Genomic DNA, 18,132 nt, shown 5'->3' with positions numbered 1-18,132 from the left:
GTACTTGTGAAACAAACAGGAAACTTCCAGACTGGGGCAGCTCTGCAGAGGCTGATGTGTGGTAAGTGGCTAGGGAAGCAGGCAGCTAACAGGGCTGGCCTGTCCGCGGGGCTGCCATGAGGGGTGAAGCTGGTGGCTTCCCCTTTGTCCTCCTCTGTGAGAGCTGAGCGTCCTCTGCTCGGTGGACTCAGGTCCAGAGAATGTGGCTGGAAGCTTTGGGAGGTGTTGCTTGCTCCACTGTGGGTGCCTCTGCCTTCACTTCTATTCTCTATCAGTTAGTTAAACCAAATGGGCTGGCTTGTGAAGTTGGGGTGAAATCTATTGCAATGCAAATAATCAAATCATTTATTTTCCCCTTGGTTTAGACCTCCCTGCACTTTCCCCACTCTCTTCAGGGTGTGGTGCAGAAATAATCGTCAGTAAGAGAAACCCTTACGTAGCCCTTCCTCCAGGGTGGGCCCTGGTCTAAGTACGTTATGTGCATCATACCTCATTCATTCCCCAGAGAACTCTGGGAGGTAGGTGTGTGAGGTATACTGCTGTCCTCGTGGTATTTACTTTGGCTTTAAACAAAGTAACTTCTCTGAACCTCAGCTTCTTCATTTTATTAAGTAGATGTGATCATTGTTTTTATGAGGATTGAATAAATAATAAAGTGCACATAGCAAGTGCTTAATGAATGTATGTAATATATATTATGTATTACGTAACACATCACATGTATATGTGATATATATATTACATGTGCTATGTATAGTGTGTATATATACTATATATTACATAATACAGTATATACACTTGGTCCTTTATATCCACATTTTCTGTATTTGTAAATTCATCTAACCACACATGAAAAATATTTTTTAAGAAAGGTACGTTGTTGCTAACACATACTGTGTGGCTTTAGGCCTATGATGCTTGCAGACGATTGCACCTGTGCTGAACAGGGACAGACTTTTTTTCCTTGTCATGATTCCCTGAGCGATACAGTTTAACAACGTTCATATAGCATTTCCATAGCATTAGGTATTGTAAGTAATCTAGAGAGGGTTTAAAGTATACAGGAGAATGCATATAGGTTATTTGTAAACACAACTTTATATAAAGGCCTGGAACATTTGAGAATTTTTGTGTCTGTAGGGGTTCCTGGAGCCAATCCCCGGAGGTTACCAAGGGTCAACTATGTATATAATGTATGTATGTATACACTATGCATGTACATATGTATACATGTGTGTTTATATGGAGACATGTAAGAATACATGCAAATTAGGGGTTGGGGCCCAGGAGAAAGTGTCCAGGGTAGAAGCTGTGGTGTCTTCAGGCCCCTTCCTGGGCCGCACTGAGCAGCAGGCATGAGAAGCCAGCTGGGTCCCTGGGCAGTGATGCTAAATGTCCTGGGAGGAAGGGCTACTGCTGCAGTGGTAGTCTGGAAGGGAGTAAGCGAGCAGGAGGACAGCCTGGGGGAGGCTGTCCCCCAGGGAGACACTCTTATTCCAAGTGCCACAGCTGCTCCAGCTCAGCTCTGCTCCCCTTACCGGCTAGCCCGTTGCTTCGGTGGGGCCATAGGGCGACTGGCCACGCAGGCTTGGCCAGGACTGATGGGTTTCCTGGGGCATGATGCAGGACTTTCAGCGCCAGGACCAGGCCGGTTCCAAGCAGGCGTGGACGAACTGGCTACCCTCATAAAAACCTGTGGAGCCTCCGTGCCTGGGCTTACGGGCTCTCCCTGCCTGGAATGCCCTCTCTGCCCCCTGCGTGCCTCACCAGCCCACCCAATCATGCCTCACTCCCTCTGCATCCTCCCTGGAGCCCTGGCTGGGTTCAGTGCTCCTCCCTGGTCATTCCCATGTGCTCTTCTGCTCTATTGCACTTCCTGATAATTGTCTGACTGCCTCCCAAATTACTTAATGAATCTTTATGTAGGCACAGTCCAGCTTGAACAATTCTCAATGCTTATTCTTTCTTGTTTGTTTGCCTCCCACATTTTTATTTTTTAGCATTTTCAAGTGTCAACCTATGGTCATTTGCACCAATGCAATGCCAACAGGAATCCCCAATTTAAGGTGCAGTGAAGAAGGAAACTTTATTTAGTGCAAAAACTCAATAGTGATACAGCACAGCTCTGAGAACAGCATGGCTGTAGAACAGCTCTGGGGCCAGGCACCTCTCCTGCTAGACAGCTTTGCCCTGCTCCTTGATGGTCTGCTTCATTCTGCTCTGGGCTGTTTCAGCTCAGCCAGGGAGACACAGTCTCCATTACTCTGTGGATAGGGGAAATATGATCTTCTAGCCAACTGGGAGCTGGCTAATATGGACAGAAGTCTTCCCACCCCTCCCACCCCCAGTCCCTGATTGGCCTATCCTCATGCAAATGAGGATTCCGGATCCTTACAGTTTGACTGGTCCCAAAGGCACTGTTCTAATTGGTTAGAATAGAGCCACTCTGATTGGTCAGAGCTGAACAGCTGTGATTGGATGGGGAAAGCCTCAATCCTACTGGTTGAAATAGGATTCCAGGAAAACTTTATAAGGGCTGGCTCAGATGGCAGGAACATAGTGCAGGCAGTTGAGCAGTTTGGTGCAGAGGTAGGCGTTTCGGGCAGTTTAACACCGGTCTTTCCATGAAGCGCAGTTTGTGTGAGAGGGCCCTGTGCAGAAATGGCTGCTGGGCTCTGTTTTTAAAAATTGAGCCCAGTTAGCCATCAGGAGCCCTTCCTTGGTAGTTGTCCCTTTTTTCCCCTCAGAAAACAAACCCAGACCTGTCATCTTTAGCTCATCCTTGCCAGTGGAGATTTGTATCACTAACAGATAAGGGCTCTTTTCCTTCTTCTCTTCTTCTTTTTCTCTTTTTAAAGACACCAAGCACAATGCCAGCATAATCTACCTGATTATGTGGTGGTATTAACATTCTTCAATGTTACTACATTCACTTTCACATGTCCCTTATTGTCTCAAAAACATCTTGTTATGGGCAGTTCCCATAAAGCAGGATCCTTACAAGTACCAGCCCTTCCTCTTCGTAGCCATGTCTGCCAAGTTTCATTCTACCCGTAGTAGCCACTCCCGCCTCTGTTCACACTGTTTAGTTTTTGGTGGTGCCAGGATGTCTGCCTTGAGAACTCCCACATTCTGGACTTGGCTGCTTGCGCATGGATCATTTCACATTTTCTCTCTTTTGCAAGGGCCTTGTCTGGCCTCGATTTCTGCTGTAGCCTGGGATTCTAGTGCAGTGCCTTTGCCCAGAGGAGGTGCCCAGTCGATGTAGAATAAGTTGCCAAGTAAACATCCACCAGGCACCTTACAATGAATAGAGGCCTCTTGCCTGCACACCATTTGGTCTTCGTGCTAGCCGTTAGACATAGGCAGGGCCACGTTTTGTCTGTGCTTCTCAGTTGTGCTGCTGGGACCGAAATGCAGATCACGCCCCTCCTCCCCTGTCAGCCTCCTGCATCAAGCCATGGGGATTCCCAAACAGGGACTCCCGGGTGAACTAGGATCTCTGAGTCCTCTTCAGAGGAGGCCTCCCTGAGCGGGAGTTTCTGCAGGGCCCTGGGTTCCTCCCACCAAGGCCAGCCCGGAGGGGCAGTAGGTTCTGACTGTGGGGAGGGAGTCTGGGGCTGGGTGCCAGCAAAGGAGTGAGTAGAGGCCTCACTATGGGACGTGGGCTACGCATCTCAGGAAGAGGTGTCTGTGCCCACACCCTGGTCTTTCGCGCTATCTGCACCAATGTCTTTCTGTCATAGCCTAAAAACCACCGTGGCAGTTCATTATCTTAAAAAAACAAAAGCAAAAATAACCAAACCAAAACAAAAGATAAAACACAAAAGCCCCAAACCACCATCACTCTCGGAGAATACGTTCAGAGTGAGTCTTTGCTTCCACCCCAGTGATGCTTCTGTCCCAGCCTGTGCAGAGCCAAGGGCAGGGCAAAGTACAGAGACAGAAGCATCATGGGAGGCAGGACTGTGGGGTGGGGGGCTCCAGCCCCTCTGGTTCCAGTGGGTGTGGGCAAGAGGAGGCCCCCTGGGCCCATAAGGGCCTGGGCTCCTTCTGAGGCGATGAGAAGCCTGTTTATTTTCCAGGGCCCAGGAGAGTCTTGTGAAGCAATCACTCAAGTAAGACAGCCCCAGGGAGGGGACACCACCTTCTACCCACTCTTCCCCCGTGTTCACCTTCTCTTCCTTTCATTTGCCATCAGGGAAGGGTGCCATGGCCAAGGAGATGGGACTCTCTGGCCCTAAGTGTCTCCTGGTCTGCCACGTGGTCCTCTTGAGAAACTGGGTTAATTAGGGCTGCCCCCACCTGTTCTCTCAGGCTGGGTCCAGCAGTTCCTCTCCAGGCCATGTGGGGCCCACAGCTAGGTTCTGAGGGCCAGTTCCTCCAGCTGCCTCCAGTCTTTGCTTTCCTCCTTCTTCTCACCTCTCTGATGCTCTTTGTCTGATCTCTGTCTGTCCATCTTCCTCCTTGTCTGCTACTTCACAGACATGACAGTTCTCAAGGTGGCCAGTTTCCTTGGGGGAGTCAACAAGGAGATGCTGCTCCTTTCTCTATCAGTACATAGTAATTGAGCGGAGGGTGTGTGGGTGGCAGCAGGGCCGGGTCCTGCGTGGGGATGGGGAGTGCTACGGCGGCGATGGGTGTCTTATAATGTGGGGGTGGGGTGGGGGAGCTGGGCACAGGGAGAGTTTACAAGAACAAATGAGAGTGGAGCAGGGGAGGAGGGAACATCTTTGAGAGGGGTGGTTCCCAGGGTGAGCAATACCTGCCAGGACATTTTCAGTTGGTCTGAGTCCCTCAAAGGAGCTGGGCAGGGGCTGGGTGGATGGTCTTCAGTCCAGTGCCTAGACTACCTGGCCTGGGGGTGTGGTCACAGGGTAGAGATGGCCTGCTCCTTGGGTGTGGCTGCCACCTAGTGGTCAATTTTAGGTAGTGTCGCTATCTGGGGTTGCTTCAGTTATCCCTGGGCACTCCTTGCCCAGCAATTGGGCTCTGGCCTGGTAATTAACATTGGACTTGAAGCTGGAAAAGTCAACTTCACAATATTTGCTGATAAATACAATCTCACAAAAATAGTCACCACAGTTGCAAAATTTCAGAGAATTAAATTATTCTCTTGAATAATTTAAACAATTCATATATTCATCACTTCATCAAATATTTACTGTGGATCTATTAAACGCCAGCCAGTTTTAGGCGAGGCACTGGATAAAGTGATGCCCTTTATGAAGTGTACAATTCATGTGGCAAATGAAAGGCACCTAAGCTAACAATTTCCACCCTGAAGGAAACACTCTTCTATACAGATATGTCTGTGCTATGCTTTGAGAATACAAAGGAGGATCATTGTAAAACAGATTGACCTAGAGTGGTAAGAGCAGTGGAGGAAAGTTATGGCAAAGATAAGCCTCAAAAGGGATGTAGGATCCAGTAAAAAAAAGATGGAGGGGATGGAGGCCTTGGTGGTAGAGGTGGAGGGGATAGCTCTGGCTTCCATGAGAGGACTGAGGTCCAGGCCCAGGCCAGTGGATTAGCTGCAAGTCACAGGTCGTCCTCGATGCCCTGCCAAGGAAGCTGGAATTAGTCCATGGGCAATGGAAAACCACGGAGGGCCACTGTCCCTGACTTAAGAACAAACACTTTCTTGAGAGAATAAAAAGGTGAGCAACGAACTGGAAGAAAACATTTGCAAACCAAAGACTTGTACCCAGAATATATACATAAAGAAACCTCAAAACTCAACAATGAGAAGCTAAACCATCCAATTTATAAATGGGCAAGACATCAGCAGACACTTCACCAAAGAGGATGTACGGATGGCAAATGACCACATGAAAGACATTCAGCATCATTGGCCATGACGGAATGCAAATAAAAACATGAGAAGATACCATTGCGCACCTGTCTGACTGGCTAAAACTGAAAAAAGAAGAAGCCGCTGACCATACTGAATGCTGAGGAGGATGCAGAGCAGTGGGCACTGGCAAACACTGCCGGTGGGAGTGCAGGTGGTACAGCTGCCCTGGAAACAGGTTAGCCTTTAGCATTAACTATACACATATAGGTTCCAGAAGTCTGTTTCGAGCCATTACTGTGTTTGGGTGACAGAAATTTAATTTCAGTCAATTTAGTTTTCCTCTCTATTTTTTCCTGGGGTTGCTCTGAGTTTGGGGGCGCCAGGGCCTGGAGAGAGGGCATCTGAAATTTAGCTTATCCAGACCTGCTGCTCCCCAGCAAGTCGCTGTTGAGCCTTTGCTGGTTCAGCTTCTTGGCCCTGTTGGGTTCCAGGGCCTCATCTCTATTTCTCCTCTCCCTCGGGCCCTCAGAAGGCCTATTGCTTCCACACTGCCACTGGGCACAAAGAACTGCCCAGCAGCCGTCTGAGGCAATATTCCTCTAGATATACAAAGAGCCGCCCCTCATTAGCATCTGGTCGCCCCCCTGCCCTCTGGACCTCCATGTGGCAGAAGGACTTCAGTCTCCTTTGCTGTATTTCCTGCCCCCCCAGCATAGCTGAGTTCTCCACTGCATGGGCCTCAGGCCAGGCACTGGGGGGCAGGGCTCCTGTTCCCGGAAATCATCAATGTCTGCGTTTTCTCCCCCTTACCCTGTGCTATAAACTGACTTGTACCCATCCCATCCCCAAGTTCATATGTTGAAGCTCTAACCTCAGGAGTGACTGTATTTGGAGACAGAGCCTTTTAGCAGGTAAAGGTTAAATGAGGTCATAAAGGTGGGGCCCTAATCTAATAGGATTGTTGTCTTCATAAGAAGAGGAGGAGACACCAGGAGCACTTGCACACAGAAGACAGAACATGTGAGGCTACTGAGAGAAGGCGGCCATCTGCAAGCCAAGAAGAGAGGCTTCCTGAAGAAACCATCTCTGCCAAGACCTTGATCTTGGACATCCAGCCCCCAGAACTGTGAGGAAAAAAAAAATCTGTTGTTTAAGTCCCCCACTGTGGTATTTTGTTAGGGCAGCCTGAGCAGACTAATAACACCACTTGATTCTCTTCCTTCCCCTCAACCCAGGGAATGCTTCTCTGCCATTGAGTGTGGGGTGGTCGGGTGATGTGGATAGCAGTGGGTGGGGGAGACATTTCTCCTGAACTCTACCATTTAGGTGGCATGCCCTTTGGCTCTTACCAGGCCCCTACCAGTCCAAACTGGCTTTTCAGTAGGCAGGGCCCAAGGTGATCAGCCAAGATGGGTTGTTTTTTTTTAATTAAAGATTTTTTTAAATTGCTGTTCAATTACAGTTGTCTGCATTTTCTCCCCACCGCTCCACCCCACCCCAGCCAAACCCACCTCCCTCCCCCACCTCCACCCTCCCCCTTGGTTTTGTCCATGTGTCCTTTATAGTAGTTCCTGTAAGCCCCTCTTCCCACTGTCCCCGGCCCCCCCCCCCCCCCCACTCTGGCTATTCTTAGATTGTTCTTAACTTCAATGTCTCTGGTTATATTTTGTTTCCTTTTTTCTTCTGTTGATTATGTTCCAGTTAAAGGTGAGATCATATGGTATTTGTCCCTCACCGCCTGGCTTATTTCACTTAGCATAATGCTCTCCAGTTCCATCCATGCTGTTGCAAAGGGTATAAGCTCCTTTCTCTCTGCTGCGTAGAATTCCATTGTGTAAATATACCATAGTTTTTGGATCCACTCACTTGCTGATGGGCACTTAGGTTGCTTCCAGTACTTGGCTACTGTAAATTGTGCTGCTATGAACATTGGGGTGCATAGGTTCTTTTGGATTGGTGTTTCAGGGTTCTTAGGGTATAATCCCAGCAGCGGAATTGCTGGATCAAAGGGCAGTTCCATGTTTAGTTTCCTGAGGAAATTCCATACTGTTTTCCACAGTGGCTGCAGTAGTCTGCATTCCCACCAACAGTGCACTAGGGTTCCCTATTCTCCACATCCTCTCCAACATTTGTTTGTGGATTTGTTTATGGTGGCCACTCTGACTGGTGTGAGATGGTACCTCACTGTGGTTTTAATTTGCATCTGTCTGATGGCTAGTGATGCTGAGCATCTTTTCATATGTCTCTGGGCCCGCTGTATGTCTTCCTTGGAGAAGTGTCTGTTCAAGTCCTTTGCCCATTTTTTAATTGGGTTGTTTGTCTTCCTGGAGTGGAGTCGTGTGAGTTCTTTATATATTTTGGAGATCAGGCCCTTGTCTGAGGTATCATTGGCAAATATGTTTTCCCATACTGTTGGTTCTCTTTGTAATTTAGTGCTGTTTTCTTTAGCCATGCAGAAGCTTTTTATTTTGATGAGGTCCCATTTGTTTATTCTTTCCTTTATGTCCCTTGCTTTAGGGGACATGTCTGTGAGGATGTTGCTGTGTGGAATGTCTGCGATTTTCCTGCCAATGTTTTCCTCTAGGACTTTTATGGTGTTATGACTTATATTTAAGTCTTTTATCCACCTTGAATTTATTTTTGTGTATGGTGTAAGTTGGTGATCAAGTTTCATTTTTTTGCACATAGCTGACCAGATCTCCCAACATCATTTGTTGAAGAGGCTATTTTTGCTCTATTTTATGCTCCTGCCTCCTTCGTCAAATATTAATTGACTGTAAAGACTTGAGTTTATTTCTGGGCTCTCTGTTCTGTTCCATTGGTCTATGTGCCTGTTTTTATGCCAGTACCAGGCTGTTTTGATTACAGTGGCCTTGTAATACAGTTGGACATCAGGTATTGTGATCCCTCCTGCTTTAAAAATATGAAACGCTTCACAAATTTGCGCGTCGTCCTTGCGCAGGGGCCATGCTAATCTTGTCTGTATCGTTCCAATTTTAGTATATGTGCTGCCGAAGCGAGCACCCAAGATGGGTTTTAACCAGGAATGACAATGAACACACCACGTCGAAGAGGGCACATCCGCGTAGGAGTATGGCAAGGACTCTCGTCTCAGACTCCCTCAGCACCACACTTGAGGGCATCCTGGCATTGCATCCGCAAAGGGAACAGTGTTAGTTTCTTTCACTCACACAAACCCACGGACCAGGATCTTAGCTGTGGGAAGACTTCAGATCTTGGTAACTCTTGAAAGTGCTACAGGTGTGAGGGCCAGTCAGTGTCCACAGAAGGAGCTTGTCCAAGGAGCAGAGCCCAAGCCTCCCAGAGACGTGGAGAGGGAGGCAGATCATGCTGGCCTGGAGACAAGCTGCCGCTGGACTCCTTTTGTGAGACACTCCAGGTCCTTGCTGTTTAAGCTATTCAAAAGCGCATTTCTGTGACTTCAGTGGAAATAAAGTGCCCGCCGTCTCCCAGGCCCCTGGATCCTGCAGGGCAGTGGCAGGGGCAGGCTTCACTGGGCTGCCGAGCGACAACACCACTGAAACTTTCCATTAATTGATTCCCTTGGGACAGATTTCCTTCTTAAGTTTGTATCACTTCCTTTCACATTCCGCTGGAGAGCACTTAGTCACACAGTCGCATCTAACTGCTCGCAAGGATGAGAAATGTAGTCTAGCCGTGAGCTCAAAGAAGTAGTAAATAGGTTCCAGTGGAACGCAAGCAGTCTTTGCTATAGTGCTGACCAAAATCTCTATCTCATGGTGTCCCTCTGTATTAGTTATCTATTTCTAGGTAACAAAATATCCCCCAGCCTAGCAGATTAACACAATAAAAAGTTTCTGTGAGTCAAGAATTTGGGAACAGTTCAGCTGGATGTTTCCGGCTCAAGGCCTTGCAGGAGGCTGTGGTCAAGACGTCAGCAAGTCAGGTGAAGGCTTGCCGGAGGCTGGAGGATGCGCTTCCAGAGCGATTTGCTTCTGGCTCTGAAGGATCTGGGAAAGCAATGCTGGGTGTTGGCTGGAGCCTTTGGTTCCTTCACATTTGGACCTCTCCTTAGGGCTCTTATGTGTTCTCACAACAGGGCTATTTTCTTCCCCCACAATGAGGGATCCCACATATGACCTCCTCCCAGGAATCCCACACTCATTTCTGCCACGTTCTGTGTATTCTAAACAAATCCCTAAGGACCATGCTTAAGCAAGGGAAGAGAAACCAGGCTTCTTTTCTCAAAAGATGCATCCAAAAATTTGTAGACATAGCAGGTCCTTGAATAACACTGTTTCATTTGACATTGTTTTAACATCAATGAGGTGCCGGAGGAACTTAATTGGTATGTCAATTAGCCAATGCTGAGATTGTTTTTTTTTTTTAAATATGTAATTTTGCTTAAAGCTGCGGGACCTCTCAATGACACTAAGTGAGGACTTCCTGTGTTTTAAAATTAGTACACCTAAAAGAAAGGTGTGGTCACGAGACAAAGCTCAGGATAATGAATATGGAGAAGACATGTAGTAGGACTTCCAGGAGAGCTTCTTAAAGGGGCAGGCGCATGTGCTTGTTTGCCAGTTCCCCTTTGTTGTTATGGCTGTCTGGACTGTGAGCGGACGGCTGCCACTGTGTCTTGGGGCGAGGAGCGTGTCGTGAGGATAGAACCGAGCAGGAGAGAGACTGGGGCAGAAACAACAGGAGCTCGAACTCTGGTGATATTGTGGAGGTGTGACAGCAGCCCCGGGCCTGCGACTTCTGGACTTCTGGACTAAAGAATGGGGAAAAGTGAGTCATTATCTGTTTTGAGCCAGTGCATTTGCAGGGCTGGGGGTGTCTCTATTACAGCCAAATTGCTAACTGACGCCAGGTACTGTCCTGGGCACCGGAGAAACAAATTGGAATGAGGAAAGATTTCTGTCCTCGAGTTTGACAGGGGTAAATGCTGGGTAGCATGCGACAGAAAAGTGGTAGCTCCCCAGACAAACACACAACACTCCCCCACAGTAACAGGAGAAACTCACAAACAGAAGGTAATCCCCATGGAGCCGTGGTTTGGGCTCTTACGTTTACTGCTTCATCTCTTGCGCTTAGAACAGAACCAAGGGTATTCAAATAATAATCTTCAATGCATAAAATGGAAATAAAGCATGTCTTCCAATGAAAAGAAAATTCCTGGAGAGAGAAGATGATGATGGACTTCTCGGATTTCTAGTTGGGTTGAAAGACAAAGCGAGCAAGGTAGGGCACTGAGGGACGGGGCTTACGTAGGGCCCTCAGGAGGTGGGGGCAAGCTGGGAGCGCATCCCACGTGGTTGTGTTTGTAACCACTTTCAAAACACACAGGGCTGATGCTGGCATTGATTTCTGAAGGCTCTGCGTACTCAATTCGGCTTGAAAGTGCCTCTCCCAAAAGTCAGAATAGCAATTAAGGAAGACTTGGGAAGAGTATCAGTGCATTTAATTAATGAGGTCATTTGTTTTGCTGAGAATTTCACCAAGACCTCCGAGGATGACCGTTGCAATGAATTACTACCCCAGAGGATGGACACTTGCTGTCTCGCCACACAGCCCCCACCCAGTTCCGTGACACCAGTTGCTTGTTTTAATGACATTCACTTGTCCTTTCGCACTCATTTCTCTGTAGGTCTGTGGTGCTCAATTCCCCTCCCTGATGAGGTTCTCACCTGGATTACATCATTGCTGCCAGTGTTTGTGGCATCCTGGACCCCTGACTTAAGAATAATGATGGACTTAAATAGGTACATTGTCTTGGTCCCCCCCCCCTAAAGTTACAGAGGACACAGTCTGGGAGCCTGATCTCTGCCTTTGCCAAGCCAGCAATTGTCACACCGTCCCGTTCCATTGGTCCAGAGGTGGACTCGGCACTGGGACATGTGCCAGGGCCTCCCATCCACTCAGTGGCTGTGGTGTGAGAGCAGCCATAGACAATATCTGAAAAGGACAGGCTCTGTTTCCATAACACTCTTTTTTATAAAAACAGGCGGTGGGCAGGGTTGGCCCATGGACTATAATTTGCCACTAGATACAGTGGTGCCAGATCTACTCACAAGTTTTTCAGTTATGTAAGCTAATAAATCCCCTTTTCTCTCTCAAACCAACATGAGATGAATTTCCCTCTTTTGGAGCAGAAACAGCCCTCACTAACCACACAACAGTGACGTGGGGGAGGGAGCCAAGGCCCTGCCTCAGAGCCATGCTTCTCGAACTCCCCTGCCCATAAGTCGCCCTGAGAGGAGGTTGAAGCAAACCCCCAAGTCCAGTCAGCCCTGCATGTGTGGGGCCCAGCTCCCAGGGAGGTGGCTGCTGCTGGCCGGTGGACCACAGTGCGTTATCAAGGCTGCCCTGGATCCGAGTTCTCCAGCCTTCGTAAGCTCCAGAATCACCACGGGGCTTGTTCAAACACAGGGCATTGGTGATGGGCCCAGAGCTTGTGATTCAGTCAATCTGGGGTGGAGCCCAGTGATTTGCACATTTAAGAAGCTCCCAGGGGGTGCTGGTGCTGCAGGTCCTGGGATACCCCTTTGAGTAATGATTCTTTGGAGGACCCTCTTCCAGTTGTGCCCCTCTCCACAGGCAAAGAGTCTGTGGGGCAGAGGCCCATCCTCCTTGCCCCAGACCGTGCTCTGCACACTTGGGATCTCAGAATTCTTCATCCAAGCAGCTTGAGTTGGTTTCCAGAGCCTGCAGGTCGTCTATTCACGAGGCGCGGAAAAGGCAAATGCATGGATGCATAGACTGTGTGAGGCCCTGGCAGCTGGGGACAGAGCCAGGGTTGAGAAGAACTGAGGGGCTGGGATCAGAGCACAAACGTTGCTTCCCTAAAGGAGCAGGTAGAGTTGCTTCCCCCACTTGGGACCGTCCTGACCAGGAGCAAGGGCAGAAGCAATAAGGAGCATGTGCTCTGGGGGCCGGCTTGCAGTAAACCCCCTTATGTGTGGTTTCACCTTCCCGGAGACCCCTGGTCAGCTGTGGTCCGAAAATGTTAAATGGAGAATCCCAGAAATAAACAATTCATGTGTTTCCTGCTGAATGCAGTTCTGAGTACTGTGATGAAATAGCCCTCTGTCCCGCTGCATGCCGCCTGGGGCAGGAGTCACCCTTGTCCAGCGTCTGCACACTGTAGAAACTCCCTACCTGCTAGTCACAGAAGCCCTCTGGGTCATCTCAGTATCGGCTGTCTTGGTTTCACGGGGCTTGTGCGCAGTCACCCTTATTTTACTTGATAATGGCTCAAAAGTGTCAGACTAGTGGTGCTGGCCATTCGGACATGCTGAAGAGAAGCTGTAAAGCGCTTCCTTTAGGTGAAAAGGTGAGTACAGTACAAGGTACAGGGTGGGACAAAAGCAGGTCCACAGTTGTTCGTATGGGAAATAATACAAGAATAGACTCTGTGTTTTGCATACTCACAACAAACCTACTTTTGCCTCACCCTGTATTTTGAGAGAGACCACATTCACAAAACTTATATTACAGTATGTTGTTATAACTGCTCTATTTTACTATTAGTTATTATGGTTAATCTCTTTTTTTAGTCCTCACCGGAGGATACATTTATTGATTTTAGAGAGGAAAGGGTGGTGGGGGAGGGAGAGAGAGAGAGAGAGGGAGAGAGAGAGGGAGAGAGAAACATTGATGTGAGAGAGCAACATCGATCAGTTGCCTCCCATACACACACCGACCAGGGATTGAGCCCGAAACCTAGGTATGTGCCCTGACCAGGGACTGAACCTGCAACCTTTTGGTACATGGGAGGATGCTCCAACCAACTGAGCCACCTGGCCAGGGCTATTGTTAATTTTACTGTGCCTAATTTATAAATTAAACTTTACTATAAATATGTATGTATAGGAAAAAATAGTACATATAAGGTTCAGTACTATCTGTGGTTTCACTGGGTATCCACTGGGGTGTCTTGGAATGTATCCCCTCTGAATAAGGGGGCACTACCATACTTAAGTTTGACCCTTGACTCTGATACCTATTTACTGAGTAATCTCAGGCATGTTACTTAGCTTCTCTGAGTCTAGTCTCTGCGTCTGTAAAGCTGGAATAATGCCAGATACCTACTTCACTGGTATTTTGGTGAGAGTAATGGCAATAAGGTATATAAAGCAATGAGTGTAAGTCTTGGCACTTAACAAATATTGGCTATTGTTCTCATTACTGTCAGTTGCTGTTTGATCAAGTCCTCAGGGGTCCATGTTCTTCACAGCCATCCTCTCCTTGCATCACCCAGAGCCAGCCCATCTCTGAGCAGGGCTCCCGAAGCCTCTCATTCTCTCCTGCTCTCATCCTTGAGTCCTAGTCTTGCAGGACGAGTAAAGGATATTAGAATCCAGAAGACAGCATGTCTTTTTATAAATGGCTAATCCAAATTAGTAATTTTATAGGAAAATAGTACTCATTTTTGCCACTGTAATTAGAAAGTTCATGAGACTATCTATTTGTGGTCTGGACAACGACATGTGTTGAAAGCAGTGCAGCCATAATTATTTCACCCTTGCTTCTATTTTTCAAAAACGTAATTATGTTTTCCTTGCTTTTGTAATTACATTAGATGCAGTGGTAAATATGCGTTCTTAGGCAGACCGGTACTCTGAAGTATGCTGGTGTGTGGGCACGTGTGAGGAATTCCTCTCCTGTGTGTGTGTATGAGTTTCAAACCCAGCTGTGGCAATAACAATGTAACTCATTGTTTATTTGCATCAGGCTTTATCATTGAGAACACGGCTGCCCCTAGAACTTTCTACGGAACCAGAAATGTCTTTTACGTATGCTGTCTAGTACGTTGCTACTACCCACCTGTGGTTATGAGGACTTTGAAAAGTGGCTAATATGAAATTTTCATTTGTTTAATTTTCATTAACTTCTATTTAATCCAAGTGCCTACTGCATGGACAATGTAGATGAAGCAGGCAGGTGCCTGTTGAGCTTCCCCGCCTTCCGAGAGGGGAACGGAGGAAAGCGCCATTCGGTGAAAGGTGAAGCAGCACTCCAGCTGCCTGCTGTGCAGGTGCAGCAGGTGGCCAGCACACCATGTGATTTGAAATCTGTGTTGCAGGGGGTGTTCCCCATCTCTCTTCAAAATAGTCTGCAACCAGGCTACCTCAGGGGGTGTAATTTTCAGTAATTTGTATAAAGACAATAGCAAGAATTTGTGTGTATTTAAAATATTTTATTTATTTATAGAGAGAGGGGAATGGAGGGAGAAAGAGGGGGAGTGAAACATCGATGTGTGATTGTGCCCTGAGCACCCCCTACTGGGGACCTGGCCCACAACCCAGACATGTGCCCTGACTGGGAATCTAACCTGCGATGTTTTGGTTCTCAGGCCCATGCTCAATCCACTGAGCTACACCAGCCAGGGCAAAGTTGTGCTTTTCTATTACAGACACTGTGCTACCTTATATTCCCAAACAACTGATAGTTCTATGGGGATAAATTTGTTAATTTTTCCCCATAAATCTCTATTTCTTCCCATAAAATCTCTTGTTAAATAGGGATTTTGTTCTTGCCTTTGGGAGGAACTGTTAACCTTTTGACTAATGCACTGTATAAATGAAAGGCAGACCATCCAACAGAGGGAAATATTTGAAGTATATGTAATACACAAAGTTAAAATATTGCACATGTAAAGCGTTCCAGTAGATTACTCTGGACAGGCACCTTGTCTGGTGGGTACTATTTTGTCATCTGAGAATGCCTGTCACGCTTGAAGCCCATTTCTATGGTGTATCTTACTTCTGGTACACTATGCTCTATGCCAATTAGTGATTTTGCTCCGTGGGGATATTTGGCAATTTCAGGAGACATTTTAGTTGTCTCACCTTGGGGTGCTCCTGGCATCTAGTGGGTACAGTTTAGGGATTCTGACAAACATTCTACAATGCATGAAACAACTCCCTACAACAAATAATTATCTGGTCCCAAGTGTCAATATTGCTCAACTCAATAGCAGCTCAAAATGTGGGTGTTGCTAGTCAAAGTGTGGGTGTTGGACCAGTATTGCAGGCATTGCCTGGGAATTTGTGAGAATTTTAGGATCTGAAGCCCCAGGCTGGACCTACTCAATCAGAACCTGCCTTTCCACAAAATTCCTAGATAATTGGTATGTGCTTTATCATTTGAGAAGCCCTGCTCCATCATACCGTGAGCCCCGTACAAGGGTCAGAGCTGATTGCTTCGGGGCAGCCAATCAGTAGGCTGAATAACAGCCTAGTGGTGCATCTACTGTCTCTAAAAGGGATACTCATCATTAAACAGAACACTTAGCACTCTCTGAGAGTATGGATGCAAAACACGTAGAGAAACCTAGTCATCATAGTGGGAGGGCCTGCCTAAGTAGGAAGAAAGAGCCACAGGAAGCTAAAGGTACGTGTAGCAAGTGCTGGAGGTAGAGAGGAGCCGGTGGCATCAGAGAGCCCCTGAGTCCCAACAGTGGCAGCAAGTGAGACTGTGACTGCTTGAACCTGACGCTGAGAGAAGTCCATTTCATGGCGTCACTTGAGTTACCATGAATTTTGAATTCTGTCAGTTTCTTTTCTTCCACAAATCCAAATCTTTGGCTGTCTCTGACCCTCCTACTCCATCAGCAGAGGTGGCTGCTTCTCTGGAGCCTGAGAAAGCCTAATTCACTCATGAATCAATATGAAGAAGATAAACACTCCAATAGAAAAAAAAAACAGAGATGACAAAAAAGCAACATTCAAAATTCCAAGACATTCTTATATACTAGGGGTAAGCAATTAGAAAATGTCAGGCTTTCAGTATGAAGAAAAGCTGCAAAATTGTTCAGAAGGACACAAGGGAAGACATGAACATGCAGAGATATGCTATGTCCCTGGTGGAAAGTCCTGATATTGCTAATAGGTCAATTCTGGACAAGTTAACCTATAAATACACAGAAATTCCAATAAGAGCCCTCAAAATTTTCATCCAATTTCTCAAGCTAAAGACCTTCTCAAGCCTAGAAAGGTTAAAAATACAATCAGTGGTTTGGAGGGGTGGAGACACACCTGAGAAAGCCATAATAATGAAACCATTGTGGGACTGGTGGGTACGTAGCTTGAGGGGTGAGTGGAGTAGAACAGACCCAGGTGCACATGGGACTGCAGTAGTGACCACAGCAGTGTATCGGCTCAGTGAGGACGATGCATGTTCAGCCCCGCTCTGCTATTACGGCGAAGTTGTGAAACAAATGTCCCACAATGGGAAATTAATAGAGTACCTTTTAAGACTATGTGCCCACTAAATGACAAAATAAACATTAGCACAGAGAGAGGTTCATGATACACTGTCAAATTAAAAAAAATAACACAGTTTACAAAAGAATGGACAGTGCAGAATGATCCACATTTGCTAAATAGACACACATATGTGTATGTTTATATTTACAAAAGTCACAGATGCAAATGTTTTCCTGTCCCATTTTTTAAAACCAGCTTTAAACATAGGCATTAAACATAGACAACATCAGTAGCTTCAGCACCTCCACTTGGTTGGGTTTAGAATTAAGCCTTACCTCCCAATCTCGGCTTCAGTGTCTAGCTTTGAAGATGGGCTCCCATGTGGCTCCCTGAATTACCTTTGAAGTTGACCACATTCCCAACCATGGCTTCAGGGAAAAGCCCCAGGGTCACAACTCCTCCCCATGATTTTCCTTTTTTCCCTTCCCGTCCTGCTGGGTCCTCCCCACGTGGGAGGAGCTCGGAGCTCGTAAGTCAGAGAACTATCACAGTTACATAGACTTCACTACCATTCTAAGCAAAAAGGAGTGGCTCTGGCTGAAAAGTAAGACCATGTAAAACTCTACAAAGGCAACAGGGAAAGAACCATTAACTATAGAGTCCCTGGATCCCCCCTCCCATCTCCTAAGTGGGCAGTCCAGAACAACCCTCCCAGTCCAAGCAGATCATTTATCCTTTCCACCCTCCTCCCAAATTTCTGGAACTGAGAACGAGGTAACTGCATCGTGTGAACACTGCGCTTGGCACACCCAGCCTGTCCTTTGCATCTGGTGCACACAAGTCATGACCTGTAACCATATCCTCTCTTTTCCCCACCTCCCTCCAACCTGTTCCTGCCTTGAAGTTACAGGTCAACGAGGCTAGGAACACAATGTGGTAAGACCTGTTGCAGCCGGCTATGTTCCTGAGCAAATTCTTTCCGTTGCTTCTGCAGAGTTTCCCTGTCTGGTGCTTCACCCATAGAATTGGGTTGATAATTAAAACATATCTAGCAGGAGCCTCATCCACAGGAGTCACTATGTGCTTCTTTTTCAAACCATTGTCACCAAATATGAAAACTACATCTAACAAGGTGAGTGT

At 47.1% G+C, this 18,132-nt stretch overlaps 1 non-coding gene across 1 annotated transcript; it reads right to left on the bottom strand.

The window, feature by feature from the left end:
• Positions 1–8,714: 8,714 nt before the first annotated feature.
• LOC112308971 (U6 spliceosomal RNA) lies at positions 8,715–8,821 on the bottom strand. Its single transcript, XR_002975182.2, has one exon. It is a non-coding gene; the product is annotated as a U6 spliceosomal RNA (small nuclear RNA).
• Positions 8,822–18,132: the final 9,311 nt, after the last annotated feature.

Source organism: Desmodus rotundus, chromosome 9 (assembly GCF_022682495.2).
Source record: "Desmodus rotundus isolate HL8 chromosome 9, HLdesRot8A.1, whole genome shotgun sequence".
Lineage (NCBI taxonomy): Eukaryota > Metazoa > Chordata > Mammalia > Chiroptera > Phyllostomidae > Desmodus > Desmodus rotundus.
The sequence above is the reverse complement of the archived record's forward strand: the minus strand, read 5'-3'. Positions and strand labels throughout refer to the sequence as shown.